Raw genomic sequence first — 27,730 nt, 5'->3', positions numbered from 1 at the left:
GAAAATTCATTATCCCTTGAATCTTTATCTGAACATTCATGGTCCCTTGAATTTATGTTATGGCTTGTGTATGGTAATTATCAATATACAATTTTTTTGTTAATTAATGTGTCCATGAGTAAATACATGCTACATATGGTATCAGAGCCTGGGATTACAACACTGAGGCTTCTAGGATATATATAAATATAAATATATAATAATAATAAAAAAATAAGTGGAACTCGGTGTGAATGATTGAACACAAAGAGAGAAGAAAGGCAAGGAGCCGCAAGGATAGAATGCAGAGCGAATATAGAACACCAAATCAGTCAGATGCAACATATGTAGGGTTTAATCCAGAAATGTAGATACAATTGGGAGAAGAATCTCGTCAAGCCAATGCTGCCCTACTCGAAACTGTTCAGCAGTTACATGTTGAGATGACTAACTTGAGAATGGATAATGAGAGATTACGACAAGAACAAGAGAGAATTATGAAAATCCTGTCCAATCGACAAAATCAACGTGGGCCAAACCCTAGTGCTGGTAATGGAGAGAAAACTATGACTGTCCATCAAGGGGAAGATAATGTTGAATCAGAGGAAATACATGATGATGACAAAGGACGTTCTGATAATGTCTCTAATCAACGAAAGTCAAAAAGACAGAAAATTGAATTACAAGGGGAATTTAAAAAGATAAAACCCCCAACTTTTGAAGGTGAAATAGAGGAAGCGATAGAATCTTGGTTAATAGATATGAATAAATATTTCCAGATCTATGAATATAACGATAAATTGAAGGCTCGGCTGGTAGTTTATCAACTAAGAAGTAAGGCCACCCTATGGTGGGAAGAAATAAAAATTGTAAGGAAAATTGATGAAGAGCAAGTCACATGGAAAGAATTTCAGAAGCATTTCAAAGATAAATATTTGACAAAGCATTATTATGATGAAAAAGTGAAGGAATTCCATGATTTAAGGTTAGGAGCCTTAACTATGGATGAATATGTAAAATGATTTACCTCTTTACTATCATGTAACCATGAAGAAAAAGTCAAGATTCAACATTTCATTAGTAGTCTACCTAATTTCATGAAGGAAAATATGGAATTTGATTATCCAAAAACAATGGACGACGTTGTGCGAAAGCCCACATTTGTTATCAGCAAATGAAAAAGAAAAGTAAAGGTTCAAAAGGAGGTTTGAATCAGAGGGGAAGGAATTTTCCCCCAAATAGACAAACACAAATTTCCAATGGAAGGAATTCGCAACAAAGAACCTTTAATAAATTTCCGGTAAAGAATTAACCAAAGGTTCTAGCATCTATTGAAAGTAGGCATACCGAGGGAGCTAATAAGCATGCTAATGACCAACAACAAAAACAACCTCTGCAATGTTGGGGGTGCGGAGAACCCCATTATTACAAAAATTATCCACATAAATCAAGAACGGAGCAACTTTCAAACATGCAAGAAGCCTCTACAGTTGGGGAGGTGGCAAGGAGCATGCCCAGGATTAATGCTGCAATAGACGACCATCAAGCAAAATACTAGCCCACCATGATTTAGTGTGAAGGTATGGTCACTAATCAACCTGTCTCTATTTTTTTTTACCTAGGTGCTAGCTTAAGCTATGTTATTCCTAAGATTATAGAGGAATTCCAATCACAGGGCAGTAAATTTCAAAAACCTTGGTTAGTTCAATTAGCTATAGGGGCGAAGCGAAGGGTAGCTATAAAGATAGAAAATTGTCCTGTGGATATCTCGGGACAACATATTTATGTTAATTTAAACATACTTCCATTGGGATCATATGATGTACTAATAGGGATGGATTGGTTGGAAGGACACTAGTCCTTGGTAGATTGTAAGGGAAAATCTGTTAGTTACCTCACTAAATCAGGACAGAGAAAGTAAATTCAAGGAATTAAGAAAAATATTAAGTTATGCCCTATTACTACTAACCAACTGGGAAAATGCATCAGGAAAGGTTGTCAAATTTATGTTGTACAGGTGGGATATACAAATTCCAAGAGAAAGATGACTTCTCTGGAAGATATTCTTGTCATCCAAGACTTTGTTGATGTGTTTCCTGAATCCATACCCAGGTTACCGCCCAAGCAAGATATCGATTTGACAATTGAGTTAGTTTCGGGTCCAGCTCCTATTTCTAGAATGCCTTACCATATGAGTATACCTAAATTAACAGAAATCAAAATGAAACTGCAAGAGCTTCTTGATAAAGGATATATCCACCCCAATGTGTCTCCTTGGCAAGCTCTTGTACTGTTTGTACAAAAAAAGGATGGAACTCTAAGATTATGTATTGATTATCGTCAATTGAATAAACTGACTATCAAAAATAAATATCCTTTACCTTGAATTGACGATTTATTCGATCAAGTTCGGGGAGCAAGCATGTTCTCCAAGATTGACTTAAGATCCGAGTATCATCAAATAAGGATTAAGGAAGAAGACATTTTTAAAACTGTTTTTTGAACTCATTATGGTCATTATGAGTTTGTAGTGCTACCTTTCGGTCTTACAAATGCCTGTGCAACTTTTATGATTCTAATGAACAATATTTTTCAGCCATACTTAGATAAGTTTGTGCTGATTTTCATTGATGACATATTAATCTACTCTAAGAATCAAGAGGAGCATGAAAAAAATCTAAGAATTGTGTTGCAAACCTTATGGGACAATCAGCTATACGCTAAGTACAACAAATGTGATTTTTACAAAAGTCAGATATAATATCTTGGTCATGTTATATCAGCAGAAGGTATAGCAGTAGACCCGGAGAAGATTAAGACCATTATGGAGTGGAATACCCTGAAGAATGTCACTGATATTAGGTCCTTCTTGGGCCTAGCTGGGTATTATCATCGGTTCATTGAAGGATTTTCAAAAATCGCCTTTCCCATGACTTCGTTACAAAAGAAGGGAAGGAATTTCCAGTGGACTGTTGAATGTCAACAAATCTTTGAGCAATTGAAACACCTACTTACCACTGCACCTATATTAAAGGTTGCAGATCTGGAGAAATCATTTGTTGTATGTACAAATGCTAGTAAGGAAGGTGTTGGAGGAGTACTAACACAAGAGGGAAAAGTTATAGCCTATGAATCCCGCAAGTTGAAGGAATATGAACAACATTACTCTGCTTATGATCTTGAATTAACAACAATAGTACATGCACTAAAAATGTGGCGACACTACCTGCTGGGGAAGAAATTTCTATTGTTAATAGATCATAGTAGTCTTACAAATTTCTTTAACCAGTCCAGTTTAAATGCTCGTCAAGCTAGGTGGACAACCTTTTTAAGCAAATTTGACTTTGAAATAAAACACCTTAAGGGAAAGGAAAATCAAGTTGTTGATGCATTAAGCAGGAAGTTTCATTGCATTTATGAAATACATTTCATCCAAGTGAAGTCGAATCTCCCTGATATGATTAAAGAAGCATCTCTTAAGGATCCAGAATATACCTTCCTTTGGAAGCAAGCAATTAATTCTCAGAATAAAGGAGAAAAATATGAATATGGGATAAATCTTGATAAATTGTTAACCTTTAGAAATCGAATTTATATCCCTAATCAGAATTCTATTAAACAATTTTTAATGGATGAATTTCACAGGAAACCGTATGCTGCCCACCCGGGATACCAGAAACTACTTTCAGCTATCAAGAAAGGTTATTTCTAGCCAGGCTTAAGAAAAGATATTACCAAATACTTGGCTAAATGTTTATAATGTCAGTTCGTGAAGGCAGAACACCAACATCCCTCTAGACTACTTCAGCCACTGCCTATACCTGAGTGGAAACAGGAGGTGATTACTTTGGATTCTATCACAGGTTTGCCCCGACATGACTTAATTATGGTGGTGGTTGATAAGCTAAGTAAAACCGCTCATTTTATACTAGTAAAATCCACTTACAAGACTGTTGAAATTGCAGATATCTTTATGAGAGATATATTTAGATTGCACATGATACCCAAAGTAGTGATCTCAGATAGGGATGTAAATTCTACATCCGCATTTTGGAAGAACCTTTTCTCTGGATTGGGCACAGAGACCCAATTCAGTATCGCCTACCATCCTCAGAAAGGTGGTCAGACTGAACAGGTTAATCAAGTTTTAGAGGATATGTTAAGAATGTTTGTGATGCAACATTTGCATAAGTGGGAATATTACCTCCACTTAGTGGAGTTTTCTTATAATAACAGACACCACGAGTCATTGGGAATGAGTCCCTTCGAAGCATTGTATGGAAGAAGGTGTAGGGTACCCATATATTGGAATAGTCCTATCAATAGATTAACATTGGGTCCTGATATGCTAGCTGAGATGGAGAAAACAGTTAAAAATATTTGTTAGAACTTAAAGGCCACCCAGGATAGACAAAAAGTTTATGTAGACAAAAGAACCTATAGAGAATTCTAGGTAGGAGATCACGTGTATTTGCAAGTCAAGCCAAAGAAAAGTACCTTGCAATGGAAAGGTTGTGCTAAGTTAGCACCCTGGTACTGCGGTCCTTTTCAAGTATTGGAATGAATTGGACCTGTAGCATACAAGATCACGTTACCAAGCCATATCCGGGTTCATAATGTTTTCCATGTCACCTTGTTAAAAAATATGTGTACAATCCTTAACATATAATTAACTGGGAAAATTTGTAGGTTGAACCGGAAGGAGAATTTATGGAAGAACCTCTTCATATTCTCGAACGGAGAGAAACAACCTTGTGGAAATGAGCCATCACCCAGGTTAAAGTGCAGTGGAAGCACTTTGGCCCAGAAGAAGCCACCTAGGAAGAAGAGGATTTCATGCGGAAATCTTATCCTGCACTATTTTTGTAAATCAAAGAGAACACTAGGACAATGTTCCTCATAAGAGGGGGGAGATGTGACACCTCACATTACATGAACAATTAACTTATTCTACTGTTTTTATTTTTACTTTTACTGTTATTGTACTGTTGTTTTTTTATCATTATATGTTCGATGGAAATACCAAAGAACTGTGGCTGAGTTAGCCAAAACAATTTATGAATAATACATAATAAGAATTAAAGTATTTTCAAGAATAGAAAACAGTTGTTAAACCTCCTGAGACAGTTAAGGTGGTTACTCACCTTTTTCCTCAAAAGAAGAATTCGAGGAAGGCCTAGGGGGCTGGAGAATTGAAGAGAGGAAAGTAATAGATTTGGTCAAAAAGTAGAATGTTGACACCAGAAACTCCTTAAGTTGGGTGAGATAAACCAGTGGGAGATCTGAGAGAATCTATGAGGGTATGTGACTTGAGGTTGGACTATTGGTCTTGACACTTCAAGATACCCAGAATGAATACATAATTATAAATATTGTCTGGAGGGGAAGAGCTCGGGGGAGGGTCTGGATGTCATTGCCAGACTTGAGGCTGGGTGGTGAGATCTTCCAAGAGACTAAGGTTGTTTAGCCTACGGAAATAGATAAGTATGATTTAGTTTATATCATTTATTGAATTCCAGTGTACAGATTTGTGGTTAAATAATAGCTAAGTTGTTATTGTGTAAAAGTTTGAATGTAAGTCTGTATATGCTAGTATAATTCAGGTTAATAAGTAATGAGGCTTCAGTGTGCAAGCATGTAGAAAAACATCAAATAAATTGTACACTGCATGCTACACATAAATCATAGTTCAAATGCTACATGAATTGTGAACATAATGTAAATATTAGAAAAATCTTGCGTTATTGAAAAGTACAAATATTCCAAAAAGGGAAAACTATAAAGATTCATGTTCTGAAATAATTAAAAAATGTATCAGTTTCGTAGTCGACCATGTCTAACTGGGTGCGAACACGGTGACATGATTAACCACATAAGCATGGAATTACTCTGTGGTTTTCATGTAGCCTTTGCTAAAAATTACAACCGAACCTCCAATAAAAACCTAAGTTACAACATGCAGAAAATATAATAGAGCATCAAGTAAATTTAATTTATTGCACATATAAGAAACCCACCACATCTGATATCTATATATATATATATATATATATATATATATATATATTAGTCACAACAATGAAGGAATATATATGTATAATTCCTTGCCACATTCACTGTGTAATAACAAAATTAACAATAACCCGCAAGGAATTCCAAAGAGTCATTTTTACATGAACATGCATCAATAATTAGCACGGAGTTGCAATGTTCCTGAAGTTTGAAAGAAAAGGAAATAAAACCTAGTTTAGAACCCTAACACCTTGCTTGTATGAAGTATAGGGTAGAGTTAGCTGGGTCATTTACATTTTTAGAACCCTACATTACCTGTCATTAGAAAACTGGGTAGAGGTTGTGGCCTCCGTGGCTGGAATCACTGTAATAAAGGAATTTCCCAAAACGAATGAGACTTGAGACCGGGTGAGAAGACTGACCTGAAACAAGGGTGCGAAACCTGTATGTTTATTGCCACCTTGGAATTCATAGGTATATAAGAAATAACAGTGAGGATTCCTCATGTACCTGCAGGAAGAGATTGCCAAGGGTTAAACCAGTTCAAGGAAAAGACCCATTAACAAGTATTTAAGTAGAGATTGTGGGAAAAACATACCTGTAAATCGAAGCTTTGGCAGTAAGAAAAACTACGAGACACCATGTTAGCGAAATTGACAAGGGTTGTCAAAGACATTGGATTTTTCCAAGTAGTAAACTTTGTTTTCCTCTCTTTATTCAAAATGGAAAAGCACCTCTTCCTCGCCTACTTTGGTGAAGTTGAATTTACTAGGGTCAAAGCCCTAAAACACCTTGTCCACTAAAAATTCAGTAGGACATTTCTTAATATGACACCGTTCATTCAGTTGAGAAATGAAACCATATTTTATAGGGATGATCTGGAATTTAATACCCCCACACAGTTTGTGGATACAATCCATGTCAAAACATGTCCTTAAAAACATCACCCAAAAAGGCATACCCAAATTAATGTATGTTGAATAAGAAATTTCAAGAATTTGCATCACATTTTGCACATTGAAATTTTATATGTTCCTGCAATTTTCCATACTTTCAACACTTTTATTGGATGCAATATTTTTAGTATGTATTAGGTTCCATATAAAAAAATTCCAACAATTCTAAGTAACTTTGACAACATCTAAACAATTTATTTACATACAAATGAACAAAAAAGGTGAGAAAGTGAGTGTATTGATTTAAATCCTACAAAGGAGTGGGATACTTGTTTGCAAAATAGAGAAAACAAGTGTATTAATCTCACCTCGTAAAAACCAATAAAATTCCACATGAGACTGACATTCATGCCAACAATGGAGAAATTGGCACAAATAAAAAAACAAGCTCGAAGAAAGGTAAATGGGAAGGCTAGATAATAGAATTCACAACTTATAAATGCTTCAATTTGATAAAATTAAATAGCAAAAGATTCACAAGACGAGAGACTGGCCAAAAGTGAAGCCATATCAAGCCATGAGACCTTTGTTAACCATAATAATCCCAACAGATGTGCTGACATTGAACATCCATGATGCCACATCAAGGGCTTCCTTCCTATCTGCCTTGCTTGTAGGTGCCATGCCTACCCAACCTCTAAAATTACACACATATCCAATCACTTCTAGCCCACTAATTTATGCTTCAAGAACCTCGAATCTCCATTCATCCAAGATGGGCCATAATATGCCACATTCCACAATATTGACAGCACATTTTTCCTTCTTTTTAAAAAGTAGTATAAGTATGTCGTTTTCAACAACAAAAAGATGACATATTTTAATTTCAAGAAACAAATTTGTAGCACAGAAGAGAAAATTTTTTATTGTGCCTTCGACAGGTTTATTGTTCAAGGAAGACAACCAACATTACATGCAAAACTATGAGAAAAATGCATATAAAGGCCTGACTTTCTGAGAAAAAATGTTTGCTTCAAGAACCTCAACTCTCCATTCATCCAACAAATAATGAAAATGAAAAGGAAAGTTTTAATAAACCATATTCCTACATCTCAAGATCGTTCCTTCCAACTACCTTCACCTGGGATGATCGAATGGTTGAACATCCTCCAATCATCTAACATATAATCCAAAAGCACAGAGTGATGACAGGTGGGCAAGAGGGAAGTTCTTCTCACGGGGGAACATCTTACGACATAAAAGGAGGAAATGTAAGAAATGAAAAGTGGATGATTTCTACAACTATATAGGGCATTAAGCATTCTTGCTAGGTTTTCTCTTCTTTTTTCACAATTATGAGGGCTTACAACCATTATTGTAATGGAGCCATGTGATCTATATTTCTGAATATATGCTAGACATGTATCTACAAAATATAATTTTATTTCAATATAATAATAAATTCACATTTATTTTTATTTTTTTTATTTTTTATTTATTATTTTTTTTTTCTAGGAAAAATATATTAACTTTATATTATAATATAATAATTATTGGCTAATATCACCGAACAACTAATATAATCTTACATTATATTAAACATAAGATTATAATATTAAACATAATATAAAATATTATATAATATTTAATATAATACTATATAATAGTATGTTTAATATTATATACTATTATGTAATATTGAACGTTAATAACCATATAATAGTATTATATTATATTATTATATAATATAATATAAGATTATACAAATATTGTATAATAATTGTCTACTAATATAACATAACAACTAGAGGGAGAGATGGAGTGACAAGGGAGAGATGGGGAGAGAGTGAGGGAGAGAGAGAGAGAGAGAGAGAGAGAGAGAGGGGGAGAGGAGATAGTGACAGAGTTGGAGGGCGGAGAGAGAGAGAGATGGGGAGGGAAATAGTGATAGAGTTGGAGGGCAGAGAGAGGGAGGGAAATGGTGACAAAGTTGAAGGGTGGCAATAGAGAGAGGGAGATGGGCACTTGGATGGAGGGTGGAGAGAGAGGGAAGGAGAAAGAGACACACATAGACAACTACAGATATTATATAGTATTATATAATATTGAACATTATTAACCATAGAGGAAGAGGAAGTAAGACTCTTACAAAAAGTAAAAGAAGTTGGATTTAGAAAGCCATGAATATTTTTCCTTTTCACCGAAATATATGCATTAATTTCACTGTAGATGTTTATTCATAATACCATTTGATTGGTTGCCCTAGATGTATTGATTTCATTCTAGTAATTTATTTCCAATCCTATTTGATTGCTTGCACTAGATGCATTGATTTCAATGTTGATGTTGATTTTTAATTTGATGTAACTAAATGTATGATGTACATTAATTTTAAAGTAATTAAATTAATAATGTGCATTGATTTCAGTGTAAGCACTAAAAAATTATTGACAAAGTGCATTAATTTATGTGTTGCAATAATTCAACCATAAATAAAATACTTGAATTTTCATCTTAAATAAAATGTTTACTTATCTGAAATGTTTGTTTTTTTTGTCAAGTTGTTTGTGATCCTCCGGGCTTGACCTGTGGCTTGAGGAATTGTGACCCAAGGGCATTTAATCCATCAAAGTCACCCGGGGATTGCACCCAGCCAAGGCCACACCAACCCTAAGTTGACTGGATTATTTAGCAAGTCTCCTCCCCCTAGCATAGGTTACAACCACCCCCTATGAGGTTTGATCCCAAGTCTCCTTGCTAACAAGGCCCAACCTCAATCGGTTGTGCTAGTGGGACTTTACCTATAATATTTTCTTCTTGAATCTATAAATTATTTGTAATTCATTTTATTTCCATTTTCAACCATACAACATTGTTAGTCACTTCACATTCAAATAAGGTAACAGAAAACAAATACCATTGAAACTTCTTTAGGGTTTAACACTTTGTAAGTCACAATGATTGAATTTAGAGAAAGCTACTATTAATATTGGAAAACAAGAGAGACTAGGTATGACGTTTACCACAATATCTTGAGTTAAATATTTGAATTTTCTATGATTTTAAATGTCCTTTTCATAACATTGATATGAAAAGATGGAAAAAATAATTGACGTGACAATAATAATAGTAGAAGAAAAGAGTTTGAGACTAATCACAATGAAACTACTTGTACTTGAGTACATTCTTATTATTCACATTTTTTTTTTATCATTTAACATTGTTACATTGACACTTTGCATTCAAACGTTTTTCATCATTTTTCATCATTCGGGTTATTGATAATCTCTATCATTCCAACAAACTAAGGTAACTAAGAAAATTTAAAATTAAAATGACCATATTAATCTTAGATATGTTAAAAAAAATAATCATAATAATTAGATGTTCAATATATTGTGTGGCCGTATACGACTTAAACTAGCTTAAATCCATCTTAACTCCAGATCTATCAAGTGCTAAGTGGCTTGCACCTCAAGAGATTTGATCCCTCTCGACACTTGATAAATCCAAGGTCAAGAAAATATACAGTAGTTTAATACGAATATAGTTTTTGGGAAGAATTTTTTGAATGTAATTTAATTGGGTGTGGAAAATGTGTTATCACCCTCTCTTGAATTCAAATTTATTTACTACATTGATAAGTTTTCCATGAAAAGTTGACATGTAAGAGGGAAAAAGCTATAAAGGACAGTTTAGGCCTGTCCGTGTGTAGAGGAAGAGGTTATTTAGGTGGCCAAATTACAATCAATGTCAATGACTAGATGTTTCATGGATGAGTTGTTCGTTCACATGGATGTGCACAATACCGAGGATTGATCCATAAATACGAGAACCTCGCACATCGACCAATAAAAAAAAACTCAGTTCCTTCTCTCCAAAATCCAAGAAGTATGTTCAAAACCCACATTGTGCCAATGCATTTCACAGAGGCGTTGTCTACCAAGACCACAATTTTGCTTGGATGGTGAATTTCGCGTTGGAATCTAGAGATTTTTATTTTCAAAATATCTAACAATGAAAGGGTTTAAATTGTTATTTTCTGGCATAAATGGATTCAACACCATCAAGAACACATAGGCACCCAAAATCCTGAATCTTGACAGCTATGATGAGAATCAGAGAACACAACATAGAATAAAATCAATCTCAAACACAAATTATTTTCAGAGACAACACGAAGCAGGAAGACATTAAAATTATGGAGAACAAAAAACACAGGCTTTACATTACATTACAGGCCTTGCCTTTCTTGCCTTCTCAAGCTAAGGCAATTTACAAATTTATAGGTGATGGATAGTGTTCTAGATTTTTCTGCATGTGTTTTTCATGAGCTACATAGTGAAATTTCCAAAAGGTCGATGAGTAGTGCAATTGGTTGGCGGGTGGTGGAGTTGGTTTGCATCAGTTTCAATGTTTGTCTTCACACCTAACATTCTCCCACTTGAACCCAAATGAAGAGTCTTGAATCAAGTCACATTGAGTCCTACCGTGTCTCTATATAACATGTTTATTTCTTGGTAGAATCTTAGTGAGCATATCAACAGGGTTATTATCTGTATGGATATTTTCCAATGATAATTATCCTTCCTCCAACACATGCCAGATCCAATGGTACCTTAAGTCATTGTGCTTGGTTTTTGTGTGAATTTTTTGGTTTTTCACCAAGTGGATGACACTCTGAGTATCACAATATAGCACATACTTGTCCTGCCTTATTCTTATCTCTCCTAGGAATTATTGCATCCACAACATCTCTTTACAAGCTTTTGTTTCAGCTATGTACTCTGCCTCTATTGTAGAGAGAGCTCCTATTATTTGCATCCTTTACACCCAAGATACCGCTGCACCTGCAAATGTATACAAATAACCTGTAGTGGACTTTTTGGTGTCCATATCTCTAGCCATATCTGCATCTGTAAATCCTTCAAGCATAGTCTTATTACGACAAAAAAAGATAGTAATGACTAGTATCCTTGAGATACCTCAAAATCCATTTTACTACTTTCCAATGTTGTTTTCCTGGATTGGCAAGGAACCTACTCACTACTCCCACTAAATATGCAATGTCTAGTCATATGCATACCATGGTATACATCAAGCTGCCAAGTGTTGAAGCATAAGGAATATTTCTCATTTCTTCCTTCTCCTTGTCATCATTAGGACATAACTTAGTACTCAACTTGAAGTGGGTTGCAAGGGGTGTACCAACTGGCTTGGCATCCTTCATATTAAACATTTTAAGCACATTTTAATGTATTTTCTTGTGATAGCCACAACCTTTTTTTTTTCTTGTCACGCATAATCCTCATTGCTAATATATGTTGTGTTGGACCCAAATCCTTCTTTGCAATTTTTTTGCCCAAATATTTCTTCAACCTATTAAACATATTCTTATCATGCCCAACAATCTGCATGTCATCCACATATAGCAGTAATATTATATACTTCCCTTGATCATACCTCTTGATATAGACCCAATGGTCAACTTACAACTTGTGAAAACCATGTTCCAACATGAATGAATCAAAATTATTATACCATTTTTGAGCTGCTTGTTTCAACCTGTAGAGTCTTTTCTTCAACCTGCAAACTAGGTCTTCCTTGTCTTTTTCTATGAAGCCTTCAGGTTGCTCCATATAAACTTATTCCTCCAATTCACCATGAAGGAAAGCAGTTTTTAAATCTAATTGTTCACATTCTAAGTCTATAGCAGTGACAAGACCAATAATGGCTCTATTGGATGACATTTTTACAAAAGTTGAGAAAATCTCAGTGAAGCCAATACCTTCTTTTTGGGAAAATCCCTTCTCTACCAATATTGCTTTATACCTCTCCTTCTTTCCACCACCTTCATGCTTAATCATGTATACCCATTTGTTTTGTATAGCCTTTCTACCTTTTGGGAGATTTACCAATTCCCAAGTTTTATTTTCCAGTAAAGAGTTCATTTTTTCCTCTATTGCTTTCTTCCATTCTTTATTGTGCTTAACTTTACAACCCTCTTTAAAATAATTACGCTCGCCTTCATCTGTTAATAAAATATAGTTTGAAGGAGGATACCTTTGTGAAGGCTTAAGAGGCCGACAAGATTTGTGAACCAATTCTAGTGGTGCATTATCAAGTTGAATCTCCTATAAATGTTCCTACAAGATTCCTTCTTCTTGATGTTCATAACTTTCCACTTGTTTTCCTTCATGCGCTTGAATTTGATGTCCATTTTCTTACATTGGTGGGATTTTCTCATGCTTCTCTTCAAACCCGCCAATAATTTTCTTGAGCTCCAACTCACCTACAGACCTCTTAAACATTTCTGACTCATTAAATATAACATCTCTACTTCTAATAACTTTATTTTTGATTGGATCCCATAGATGATAACCAAATTCTTCATCTGCATATCCCAGAAAAATGCATTTCATAGATTTATCATCTAGCTTAGTTCTATTTTATTTGGGAATATGTACAAATTCTTCACATCCAAATATTTTCAAATGAGAATAATTCAACTTCTTACTAGTCCAAACTTCTTTAGGAATGCCACCATCCAAGGTTGTAGTAGGAGATTGATTTATAAGATAACAAGTTGTCCTTACTACTTCTGCCCAAAAATGCTTCTCCAAACCAGAATTTGACAACATACTCCTCACTTTCTCCATAATGGTGTGATTCATCCTTTTTGCAACACCATTATGTTGAGGAGTACCAAGAACAATCTTCTCATGCTTTATGCCAAACTTATTACAATATTCCTTGAATTCATTTGAGCAATATTCTCCACCATTATATGTTCTTAGACACTTGAGAAATTTGTTAGTCTCTCTTTCAACAACAACATGGAATTTTTGAAATATTTCAAACATTTCACTTTTATGTTTCATAGGGTAGACCCAAACCTTCCTGGATGCATCATCTATAAATGTTACAAAATATGATGCTCCTCCTAATGACTTAATGTTAATGGGACCAAACACATATGAATGTATCGATTCTAAAAAAAAATTCCTTTTGTCATGGCAAACTCTAAGGAATGAAACCCTTCTTCGTCTACCATATATACGATTCTCATAAAGATCAAGATTATATGATTTCAAAACCTGGCAGTAAATTTTTACCAACAAGGATTTTTAAGCCCTTCTTGTGACCCAAGTGCTTATGCCATAAATCTGTTGAATTTCCTTCTTTTGTGATAATAACCAAATCTGATTTTCCTATCATTCCCTTCAATGTATATAATGTTATTGTCTTGAGTCCTCTGCCCATGACCAATGCTCCTTTGCTAATTTTCCAGCCTCCTTTTCCAAAGCTTGTGTAATAGCCTTCATCATCTAGTTGTCCCATAGAGATCAAACTCATGCACATTTCTGGTACATTCCTGGCATGTTTCAACAATATATCTTGTCCACCCTTCATCTTGATTTAGACATCTCCCACTCCAATAACACCGCAAAAATGAATTTTCCCCAAATTCACACTACCATAATCACCAAGATTATATGCAACAAAATTATCTTTGCATGGGGTTACATGGTGATATGCCCTAGAGTCAAGGATCCAATCAAAGCTACTTCTAGATGTATATAAACATGCATCTTATACTAAAACAATAAATAACATATCACCATTTGTGACTACAACAGTGTAAAAAAATTTAGGGGTGAATCTTAGCCCATGGGTGAAATTTAAGGCATTTGATATTTTGGAGGGGCGAATTTTTTATATTACATCCCTTTTTCTATAGTTCACCCAAAACTTATTTCAAAAATAAATAAATATTGTATTTTATCCACCAATATTAGGAAAATAAACCGGATAAAAGACAATTTTGCCTCTCTGAATTTCATTTCAAGCCCCCTGTTTCACCTTGAAAATATAACTGTAGGTGGGATTTTATCCCAAATTACCTCGATTTCCAGTATTGGCATTGATTAGGGGCTATCTCTACCATCAATGATTAAGAAAAGCAGCAGAATGCAAAAAATGGGGGCATTACCAACGCAATGAATGTGGGCATAATAGTAAAATTGGATTGGGACAAGCGGGAGTTATCCTCTTCCTTGGCTCTCAATCTTCGTCATCTTTTTGAATTTCTACAATAATTTGGTATGTGGGTTTCTATTATTGTCTTTTCGAAATTCTGCTACAGTTTGATACGCGGGTCTCTATTATTATCTCACACTTTTAGCTCTGAAAATTTGGGGTTTTTTTAGGTTGCATTTGGCTTAGAATGGATATGGGTTTCATACTTTTAGTATTAAATGTGCTAATAAATGTTATCTATGAATACAATTATGCAATGGATCTCTAAAAATCTCATGTACTGTAAATATGAAAACCTATATTTTCCATTGAATGGGCATAATTTTAAACAGTCCCATATTTGTCTTAGTTTATATATGACATATTTCTATGATGATCTCCAATATGGTCTTCCAACTCTTAGTTCTGAGAAATAACACATACACATATAGACCTCCCTTTTATGCACCTCAAGGCCATGGATTTATTGATTACATATCTCTTGAATTTCGATATATGATATATTTCTCATTTGTGTGAACTCAAATGTGAATTATGTAGTTGGAGGGTGAGAAACCTTGATTTGTATATCACACGCTAGTTTATATGGGTCTGTATTAGTTTTCATATTCAATTCACATAATTCATCATCTAGATTCACTAAATCATTTCACATACAAACACATAATGTGTTGATATATCCCCTGCCCTATCATGGACTATTGAGCACCTAGATTTGCCCAGTGCAATAATAAGGGTTTCATATAAATAGAATCTCCTTCAGTTTTCCAACACCGAGTTATGAGAATAAAAAACTCATTTGGAATTGTTAGATAAAAAGTAGTTTTGCTTTTGTTTGTAGTGTAATTTTATGACATAAGGCTATTTGATATTTACCCTTTGTTCAGAGGCCTCAACTAAAAGCAAGTTAGCAGCACTGAATGACAAATTGAGTACATTGGAGCATCATCTAGAGCTACTTGAAGCCAAGGTCAGAATCGTATCAGGTACTTCGGGATTGGCTTGATCCATGCCCTTTTCCTATTGGAGACTAGGAAACAATTTTTTTATAGATTAAAATGATAAATTTAGCACCTCAGGACATGAGGCACAACATCCTTGAGCACAATCCAGCATTGCACTAAAATATGGGAGTAACTGATAATGCCTTACCTCATATAGTTATATCAATAAAATATATTTACTAGTGAAGTATTGATACGTAAAATCTATTTCTACACCATTTTATGCAAATTCCAGGGCTGATATCATGATATCATAATCAATTTAGAATCCTTGTAGATGATATTTTTTCTCCCAATCTTTTAATATGTATTCTTATACTGATTTCATCTAACCAGAGACATATTTTAATGAAATGTTGACATATCAGGAAAGTTAAGGTTTTCATGTAGCCTGATGTGTGTAAAGCTAAAGTTATATGTACTAAAAGACAACGCAAGGTTTCCCAGGATGTCATATTGGTAATTGTTGCAATAGTGGTTCTTTCTTTGTTTTGTTTTCTCATGGTAGCATTATTCATTCGTTTAGTATTTCCTCTTTGTTTTATTTTTCATGGTATCATTTTTCATCCATTCTGTATTTTTAATTTTATATGTGCAACCTTAATTATACCACAAAATCCATTTATTTTATCACCCAAAAGCCTGCCCAGTGCCTAACACAAAGAATATGTCTTGGTAATCTCAACTATCCTTTGTTCTTTGTAGTTTTTCATCTAAGTCAACCCAAGAAGCACTCAATTGTCTTCTTTAGAACTATCATTAATGTACACCCTCCTCGGTCCATCTACAGAGTCAGGGTCATTCCTCCAAGGGGAGGTGTGAGTCGTGACTATGACTGTCAAGCCAAGAAAACTAGTATTTACTGAGGCAAACCAGAAACTAAGATACATTGTCAATGTGACCACAAAGAATATGAACCTTCTCCCTGGTAATGCGAACACACCCTTATGATTCCTTTCCTAGTAAAATGGGAAGCATATTATGCAAATCCCAATTGTTGTAACTAGACAGGAACCTTATTAGGTATGCTTTTCTCCAAATCTTGTACACATTGAAGATTTAATGGTCACCAACTGAAATGGAGTTTTTCTGCCTCTTTTGTTGATATACCTGTAGAAGTTGGAAGCATATCATTGTACAGGTGTGTAGTAAACAATTATCCACACATAGTTTCTCAGTTAATTTGGTTTTGTAATCAACAGGGTAGTGCTTTTCATTTATTTTGGGAGTCACTTCAATTACTGAGAGGATTCAACATTGGATGACAGTGGTTCCTGAGTGTGTGTAATGGAGAGTTTTAGCATAGGATGATATATATATGATAGATATTTCCATGGATTCTCTATGTTCGATGTAGAGTTGTGTATACTTATTAAGGTTTTTATTTTTTTGCTAACATTTTGACAGTCTAAAATACATTGACAAAGTTTCTTTGGGGTTAGGTGGGTCTACTGCCTCTACTTTTCCTTAATGTGATTATTTTGGATTTTCATTCATAATGTGATGCAATGCTTTTGCAGGGCTTCTAGAGCACGTACGTGTCAAGCCCTGGGTCACCTCTCATACAAAGATGGCCAAATACAACAATAACTTTCAGGTTTATACAATAACCTTCCTTTGTGGTAGGATTGCATTGCTTGATTAATTTCCAACAATTAAGAAGTAGATGGACTTACTACATTGAAAATTTCATTTTTCTTTTTATAATTTTCACTAACGGTTTTTAGGGCTTATAGCTCAAGGCCTGTTGGGAATGATGTAATTGGTATTGATTTGGGTACTACCAACTCATGTGTGGCAATCATGGAAGGGAAGGTTAGTTGTTTATGCTTGAATGCTAAAGTCCTTATTGTTTTCTCTAGGTTGAGTTGACAAAATAATTAGTATTTTGGTTTTCACGCATCTTCTCATTACACTATTTTTCGAATATCTGTAGAACCCAAAAGTAGTTGAGAACTCAAAAGGAGCCAGGACCACACCATCTATTGTAGTTTTGAATCAAAAGGCAGAGATACATGTAGGTATTCTTGCCAAGGCCTTTCCGTAGGATATTCAGATGGGTTTTCATTGCTTTTTTCCGAGGGTCCCATGAAGTTGGAGCAATTACTTGAGTTGATGATATAATGGCCTTTATATTTTAGCATTATGCATTTGGATAAAATGCTTCAGATTTCCATTAACATCTCTTTTACAAAAAATAGTTGGTGAGGCAACCACCACAAGCTACATTTGTAAGGAAAAAATTCTATATAGTTAAAACATGCCATGTAAGGTCTCCAAAACTAAAGTGACATAAATACCAAATCATAAGGAAACAAACATATAAACAACCAGATCATCGAGAAAGAGTCAGTGGATAGACCATGATGTCGCAAGAATTAAACCCATTCAAGGAGGAGAATCTTCATCCTTGGAAGGAACCCCCAAACCTTCAGTTGTGGGATTAGGGTCAACTATCCATCATTGTCATGCACAGGTTCATCATGATGGCCAAAGGAATAGTAGGAAATTTGTCCGTGAAAGACCAATTTGGGGCTCTTGTTTGGGGTCAATGCCTTTTCTTCTCTTGACATTCTCTTCCAACTTGACTTGCTTTATCTTGATGTCATTGCTTGAAGGTTGAGAGTGCGTAGAGTAGGCAAGAGAATATCCTTGAGGTGGCACTTTGTTCATTTTTCATTGTCTAGTAGGCCATTAGCTCATGTAGGTGGATTATTTCTATCTCGCCCTCCACATTTCATTTGGATATGCAGATTCAAATGTGCACAAATGAGAGACCCCTCTTGCTAAGTACATTGGCACCACGCTAAGAACTAGTTGATACACATAGCTTTCTTGCATTCCATAGATGATATAAGATACCAATTCTAATCTAATATTGTGTTATGTGAAAATCTATGGCCCAGGGGAGAGAATCTCCCAATAGGGAAATCTTCTAAGAAATATTAGATGACAGCAAGGAGGGAAAAAGCTTAAAATGAGCATATTTTCAAAACTAGAACAAGTTCTTCAAGGTTTCATTCTTGCCACATAGTGGACTTTCAATGTGTAGAATTACTAGGTTTTCAAGCATTTCCCTACGACTAAGTCATCATGTGTTAAATATGAATCGAAGTAGGGATTTTTGGGTTTTAACTGCCAATTTTAGATGGATTTAATATAAATTGAATTAGGGTTTTTTTGGCTGTAAGTGCCAGTTTTAGATGGATTTAATACAAATTGAATTAGGGTTTTTTTGGTTGTAAGTGCCAGTTTTAGATGGATTTCAAATATTAAAGAAAAATCTTCTCCTTATATTTCATTCTCGAGATGTTTCAGTTTTTCTTAGGTCAATGCCAAAGCCATTTGTAACCATCAACTTAATCGTAGTTCAGAAAACATTTTCTTTGGCTCCATCTCCAATATTTCCACCAAGTTAGAGGTCGTAGAAGGCCAAGATTAAGAAAAAGGTGTTGTAAGATTGAGCTTTCAACTTTTTCTAGCGTAATTCTATTTGTAAGTCTAAGCTTTAATTTTTATATACGGTTCCAATCCTTCCAATCTCTAAAATTTTTGTCATAGAAGTCACCAGGACCCAAATGCCTTTCTTGTATAGTCTCTTGGTTGAGAACCAAAAGATGTTCACAAGAAGATTTCCTTGTTGAAGAACTACTTGGAAACATTATACAATGATCCTTGAAATAAATCCTAGCTTCAAGGAAGTCACTTTTCCACACCAAATTGACCTCCCAAGATTTCTCAGTTATTTTGGCTACAAAGGTCTCATCATTTGGTTGGATGTTGGGGTGGTCAATAGCTTGGTATTGTTTATATTACTCCATATTTTGTAGCAGAGTAAGGACCCTAAGATGATTTATTCCCAAGTAGTCTCTTCCATGCTTCCTTCCCTTCCACTATTCCAATGGTCCATTTGACATAAAGAGCCTAGGCTTTCATTTGGGTGGCTAGAGCACACAATCCTCCTTTATCCTAAGGGGCATAATAATGGCTCTAGCCAACTATATGAAAACCCTCATCTCCACTAGAGTTAGCACAAAGAACATTTTTAAAAATATTTTCTAACTTGGCATAAGTTTGGGGAGAAGTGACTTAATGTGATGAATAATGTAGAAATTTCTATGTAGATTCAAAACTGCTCATGTAATTTACTAAAACATAAAACTTGAATCTACTCTACTCATATGTGGAAAGAAATTCACAATCAAGAAAGGAAATCATAAACATACAACATGAACCAATACAAAAAAATAAATAATTATCTAGGGGAAAGCAATTGATCAAAACCCCTTCCTATCTATATTGCATTAATAAGAAAATATAGAAGAAATACAATGTTTTCTCAAGCCTGAGCAACCTTTGCACTAGTATATTCTATCTCACTACTTCACAGACTGACCCTGGCCAACACTTAATGAATTTTACTACCTATCAAGCTCCTATTTCCTTGCATTTTTCCTTGAGGAATTAGCCCCTATTAATTAGAGAAATTGCTCCATGAAAAGTGCACAATTCTTGTAGGCCCTTCTCTGACCACATGCACCACCTGTACACTTCTGAATAGTCTACAACTGATAGTACAATTCCCTTGAAATCCAATCTCAATTGGGTAACTCAATTTATCTGCATGCATCAATTATTCTAGGATGATTGGTGAGTTAGTTGGTTGATCATTGAGCCTGTACACACCCCAGTATTGGACCCTCCACTAATTCTCTAACAGTTAGAACTAGTTAAACTCACAATAACTCAAATTAATCAAAATAGATTGCTGGAAATTAGCAATCAATCATACTAAATTGAACTCAAGTGTCTCCTACTTGAATTAACTAAGTTAAATAAGTGACAAGTGCCATGTCACCTTAGTTAACTACCTCCAAGTATTTTACTAAAATTGAAATTTGAATTTTAATCTTGTTTGACCAAGGTAAAGTCAAAACTAGATTTTCTTGTTGCATTTTCAACACTCCCTCTCAGCAAGAAAGGGATTATCTGATACCCTTATCCTGCCTCTATGGAACTCGAATTTTCCCTTTGATAAAGCCTTTTTCAAAATATTTGCATCTTGTTCCTCTGTAGGAATGTATTCCAACAACATGATCTACCTCTGCACACAATCTCGTAGATGGTGATACCAGATGTCGATATGCTTGGATCGATCATGAAATACAAGATTCTCAGAGAGTTTGATACAACTCTAATTATCATAGTAAATCACAGTAGGATCCATCATCTGACCAAATAACCCAACACGAATCTTTCTCATTCAGATGCTTCTTCTGAGCTGAGTGCAACAAATCTCTGCTTCCTATTGTACCAAGAAATTGTTGGTGACCTAACACTGAAAATTCCTCCTGATGTGCTCTTCCTATCTGATGGACTCACCGTACATTCTACATTTATGAAGCCTTACAACTTCACTCCCTCTGTTCATTTGTACCAAAGACCAAACTGAGTGGTGCCTCTGAGGTAGCCAACACATGTTTTTCTGTTGTCCAATACAGTTTGGTTGTCTTAACCATTGCTTGACTAAGCTGGTTAACTACATAACACATGTCTGGTCGTGTGTTCACCAAATACATAAGTGAACCCATAAGCTTCCTATAAATGGTAGCGTCCACTTCCTCACCTGAACTCCAATCTCAACCGGGTAAATCGAGTTATCTTCATGCATAAATTATTATGGACTGATTGATGAGTTAACTGGTTGATCATTGAGGTACACACCCCACTATTGGACCCTCTACTAGTTCTCTAACAATTAGAACTAGTTAAACTCACAATAATTCAAATCAAATGAAATAGATTGCTTAGAATTGGCAATCAATCATACTAAACTGAACTTAAGTGTATCCTACTTGAATTAAGTTAACTGAGTGAAAAGTTCCATGTAACCTCAGTTAACATTCTCCAAGTATTTTAATGAAATTGAAATTTATATTTTAATCTAGTTTGACCAATGAAATGTCAAAACTAGATTTTCTTGCTGCATTTTCAACAAATAATAAATGTGGGTAGCAACCGAATTTTGGATACAAATTTGAATTTTCCTATGAGGAATAGAGGTTTCTAGATCCATTTGTCGATATTGCTTCTTGTTAAAAAGAAAATGGAATACAAAGGAATTTAACACTTTGCTAGATCCTAACCAATCAATTAGGGCATCCTTTTGACTATGTTGATAACATTGGATTTTTCCATTTATAACTTCCACCTAGAAGCCTCACATAATATTTGCAAGCAATCCATGGTGTTTTCCAAATTTTGATTCTCTTCAATGATGATTATAAAATAATCATTTGTGAAGTGACTATTCATTCATTGATTACCATATACAACAGAGAGAAGAAACCTTTCATGAGGTGATGTGTTATTATACTATGAAGAATATATCCAATGGCTTTAGTAGACATTACATAGAGGGTTAGGGTGAGTGGGAAACCTTTACTGATTAACTAGAATAGCCCTATCTCATTAGACTTGGTATGATTGATAGAAGGACAAGTTGTGACATGTGCAAATAAAGTTTCTACCACTTTAGCAGAATACAGGCCAAATCCAAGTTCTCTAAGCATGGTGAAGATTAATGGCTATTCCACTTTGTTGTAGGCTTTTATAAAATCTATTTTAGTGAATAGGATCTTGAGGGATTTTTCTTGGTTTTCCCTAGAAGTGAGGAGTTTGAATTCTATGATGAAAGTATGAAAGATAATTATTTAATTAAGCTAACGGTTCCTCAACAAAACTAGACAAATTGATATTAAGTAGATAAGAATGGTCTAAAATTAATCACAATAATATAAGTACTAATAATTATTTATTGTGACTGGTTGGGAAAGTATAATATGCAAATTTATTTTCTATAGCATTGCATTATTATGTGCATTCATATTCTTGGTTTGGAAGTTTGTTTTCATCCATATTGAGGGACATGGATTGTGAATATCTTTATCTCTGTTGCAAATTCTTCCCAACAAACACCCATTTACTATTGCAGATTCTGCCCACCAAGCACCCACTTGCTGGTTACTAGGATTATTTTTTATACATACACATCACGTGCTTGAATTCATGCTAGTAAGGCAGCGTCTGTAAGCGATGTAGGACTTAATCTATATGATATACTATCCATGGCATGCTAGAACTTGTGCCAACAAAGTTGGGGAAGACATATAGGCTAATCTTAGTTTCCCAGCTTAGAGTATTTCTTGTAAATGAGATATTGGCATACCAAACTAGTGCAACTTCTTCCACTGAGTCAAAGAAATTATCATGAACAATATTTTTAAATATTTATCTTGAATAGAAAATATTCAAAGGCCATCTAAATCAATGGGAAGTTTAGGATTATTATTGTGAGTTATTTATTTGTGGAAGTTGGCCCTCACTTATCTTTTCTTTTGGGTTTATAAAATAAACATGTAGTATTTCTCCACCTAAGCCTTGGAAATGTGTTGGAAGTTCATCTGGGCCTTTTCCATTCAGGACTCCTTCAACTGGATCCACAAGTACTGTGGTGGAGTCGTTTGGAGTAGCAAAAATAGGAGAGAGTTCTGATACTGAACGAAATGTGCCACTTGCTAACAAAATCACTATTGGTAGACCTATGCCACTAAGACCGTGGGAGCAGGGTAGCTATGGAAGTAACTATGGAGGTAAATGTGTTGCAATATATCATGTTTAACTAATGTAGCCCAGATTATTTTGAGTTTTATCTTGATTATTTAAGACTTAATCATTAAGATTATTATTCATGATCAGTACAAGCTTGTAGTATTGTTACATCTTGCTTGTTAAATTGTAATTGTGTTATTAAGAAGTTCTGCACCTGACAACCTTTTCTTTTGCTAAATTCAGGCTATGGTTATGTGAAAAACTATAATTCAAGCTATGGTTCCATGATAAATTACAATTCATGCTATGGTTTTAGCCTTTATGGATCCAAAAATTTATATGGGGGAATGGGAGGAGGATATGGGGCGATGTCAGGATCATATGGTGTTGGTCTTTATGGCAACAATATGTACAGAGGAGGATATGGTGGATCAAATATGTTTGGTGGAATGTATAATAATAGAACGGGGGATTGATGGGTGGATATGGCATGTGATATGGGGCTACTTATGATAAAGGAAATGGTAATCCAAATGATCCATTTGGAAACCTCTTTCACCCCCAAACTTTTGGTAGTCTATGCTTTGTGTGATGAGTGTATTCTTGCTTTATTTTCTTATGTTTCAACATAAGATAGTACAACTTATTGTTGATCTTCAAATGAATGAAAAAATGCACTGAGTGGATGAATGGAGGATGTACAATCAAATATATATTTCTTTTATTTTGTCTTTGTGCATGTTCCTGATACATGTGTGCACACATAGAGTCTGGCATTACATTACATTTTGGACCATGAATGGGGGTTGTTGGGGGGTTTCATTCTGCTAGTTGAGGGTCGCAGTAGCTCCTTATTATCATAAAATGTTGTGATACAACCATATTGATCATGAATGATTTTAAAATTTTCCATTTCTTTCTCTAGGGATTAGATTTCCCTTATGTTTTGGAGTTGGATGGAACTAAAGTAGTGACTTGTTTGGAACATTTCATTGTTGGACAGAGATGGATGCTTAAAAGTTTGGATATTTCTCTAGACCATAGTTGCATTGGTAATTTTGTACCTCTACAGCGATACCTGTACTTGTTATACCCATATAATCTTGTTGTACCTAAATCATGATTAACTCCTACTTTAGAAAGGAATGGTGCCATTTCTTTGCACCTGTAGCTTAAAATATCTTCATCGTTTGTTGTCCCTACAGCTAGACCCAACTACACACATGGTTTATATGATTAATCTATTAAATGCTAATTATGGTCTCTTGTCTTTAAAAGAATGCACACTTAAATGTATTTAGTAAATGCCTCATTATTGGGATTATTATGGCAATGTACATAGTGACAAAATGCATGTTGTTGGATTGTATAACACATTCACTTTAACTTGAACTTGAGAAGGATGCAAAGCTTCCTTGAATAGTATGAAGGTTTTGACATGGGATGAACATCACAATTTTATGCATTTTGACCTTTCTAACTTGTCTTAAATATTTTGAAAGTACAGATGCATGGTTTTGTGACATTTTTTGGTCGAATTTCCATCCTTGTTGATCAAAACACTCAAGCATTCCATTTTTATTATGACTGCCCTTCTCCAAGTAAAACTTGCACATAACCATATTCATTTTCACAGATTTCATTTGTTTATCACTGTATGTATCGATTTGACCATTGGTTTCTAGTTTGGTTTTGTCTATTCTATTATTCTCTAGATTTGTTTGATCAATCTGGTGTATTGTATTAGGAGTTTGCTCGTTTTGTGCTAAGGTGACTTGGCATTCAGACAAAACCAAGGATCCCATCCAGGTCTGGACCTAAAGCAATAGTTGGTCAAGGCCCTGAAAACTACGATATTGAAGAACCTAAAGAGGCAGCTGGTTGGCTGGGAAAATGTCTGAGAAGGTTAAGGTGGAAGGTTGTAGTAGTCAGTTGTAGGTTCTGCTTCATGCAGATTTACTCAAATATCCTCTTTGAAAAATATGAGATATGTTTTTTCTTGCTTTTTCGGTGGCTTTCATGTGCTTCTTGTATGAGTATGTTCTAGAATGCATTGTGCAAGGAATTGTAATTTTTAAGTAGGAACTGAATTTGGGCACCACTGGTGTGCACATGGGGTGTGTAGTAGATTCAATTTTCAAGTGAAAACTTTTTTATTATGGCACATAACATTATAAGTGCACTATATTCTTTAAATAATAAGTGATTGGATCATAGCTTATGAACCTTAGATGTAGAGAAGGACAAATTCGACTGATTTGTTCAAGTGATAAGTGATTGTTGCAATTTCCATATCTGTTGATATCCTGCAAGTACAAATACTTCCTTGAGACTTAGATTACAAGGTTCCATTGTGAGTTGTATATTTTCCTTTAAACCTACTAGACATTATAGAAAGTTTTGGTTTCTATTCAGGTGAGGAGGCTATGGAAAATTCCATGTATGTAGGTGTTGATGGTGCTGGATCCACCAACATGTCAAGGGATCTCCCCGATAAGATGTCCCAACTAGACCTCAGACCGTTTGGAGTAGGAGTCCCAGCAGTGGGCTGTAAAGTTATGCCATGACTGCGATAAGGCATAGAGGTAACAAAGATATCTTTGTTGGAAGAAAGTGTGTGACCTTGCAGTGAATCAAGAGAGATGCATGGGTAGGTTCTAACACACAGAGGGGAAAATAAAGTGTTCCCCTTAGAAGCCTGTAATAGTACGCAACCTAAAAGGAACACACAAGTTGAATGACATCACAAGCTGGAAAGAAGAATATTCGACAATCCAAAGTGATGGGTTAAACCAACAACATGACTTGAACAAGATTCATACAATCGTATATGAAATAGTTCATACACAAATGCGTAATTTAAACAACATACATTGCTAAAGTAACTAGAATAGTCGAACTACAATAACAACATATGCATGAAGACGTGCTTGATATTTTATATTATATAAAGTGAAAGTTCCATCCATACATGCAACCATGAAAACCACTAGCTCTAATAGTGGAACGTTATTGTCAACACTTCCTACTCCTCTAAAGAGATGTACTCACTTTGTACTATGGAGAAGACAAGGCTCGTCACAATAATCTCCAAGCCCTTCTCTAAGCAATGTGTAGCAAAAGTTTGGCTCCCAAAAGCCTGTTCTATGAGTTATGAGGTTCTAATTATAACAAAGGGTGGGGTGACCCTTGACATTCCCCTTTGTGACTCTTGGACTACCCTCATGAGTCTTCAACTTCATTACATATAACTCTTTACATTACATATAATTGTTTGTATTACACTAATGACACTTGGAATTTCACTTTACATCATGTTTACAATAATAATACATTTTCCACATATACCCATGTGGGACACAAATAGGATTGAGTCAGCAAGACAAGACAACACTAAGACTCAGACAGTTCTGGAAAGACCAGCTCATTAACATCCTCTCTATGATCCTCAGTGACGAACGGATGCCATGCTTGGTATTGCGCAATGGTGTCTGTCTATTGTTTGATGCTATCTTTCTCGACACAAACTCTTGCATCCATTGCTTCCAGGTATACTAAGCTAGAACCTCTATCCAAGTTGTCCTGTAACATGCGCAACTTAGTCCTGAGCACAGTCAGACTGGCGACATATCTCTGCATGTTGTCTGCAATGATCTGCAAATCTATGTTGTTGGCCATGTGCATCAACTGATCAAAGTACGCATCAAGCTCCAGCCGAACTTGGTTCTTCTCTTTGGCTTCGATGAGTGTTCTAATTGATGGGGTTCCATAATTTCTCACCACGACATCCAAACTCCTGAAAAACCGTGCATACAAAGCCTCAACATTGGCGATGGGAGTTCCTCATAGTTCTAGATCATACTTCGGATGCGTGCTTTGTCCAACTATACTTGCGACTTCATCATCTTGTGCAAGTGAAGCCGGGCTCCTTTGTACCTCATTGTCCATTTCTGTACATGATCAACCATGGCATGTATATCTGTGAGTGTTCGCGATATCTTGGTGCAGCACTGATGATGACCCTGTAGATGGAAAACTGCCTTGTGCATGGTGATGAACCTGTCATATAGTCTTCGCATTACTGTCTCAAGAGCCGATACTTCAACAAGTATTGCTTTCTTCATTTCTTCTCTAGTGGATCCTGTTGATTATTCCTCTTTGCCTAGCTGCTTGCAATTCCTTAGCCAT

General features: G+C 35.2%; 1 pseudogene; it reads left to right on the top strand.

The window, feature by feature from the left end:
- The first annotated feature begins 422 nt into the window (after positions 1-422).
- LOC149143433 (peroxisomal membrane protein 13-like) lies at positions 423-25,452 on the top strand (annotated as a pseudogene).
- Positions 25,453-27,730: the final 2,278 nt, after the last annotated feature.

Source organism: Pinus tabuliformis, chromosome X, assembly GCF_031772625.1.
Source record: "Pinus tabuliformis cultivar Carrire ecotype Pingquan chromosome X, CPIR1, whole genome shotgun sequence".
NCBI classification, from domain to species: Eukaryota; Viridiplantae; Streptophyta; class Pinopsida; order Pinales; family Pinaceae; genus Pinus; species Pinus tabuliformis.
This window is presented reverse-complemented; position numbering and strand designations above follow the sequence as displayed.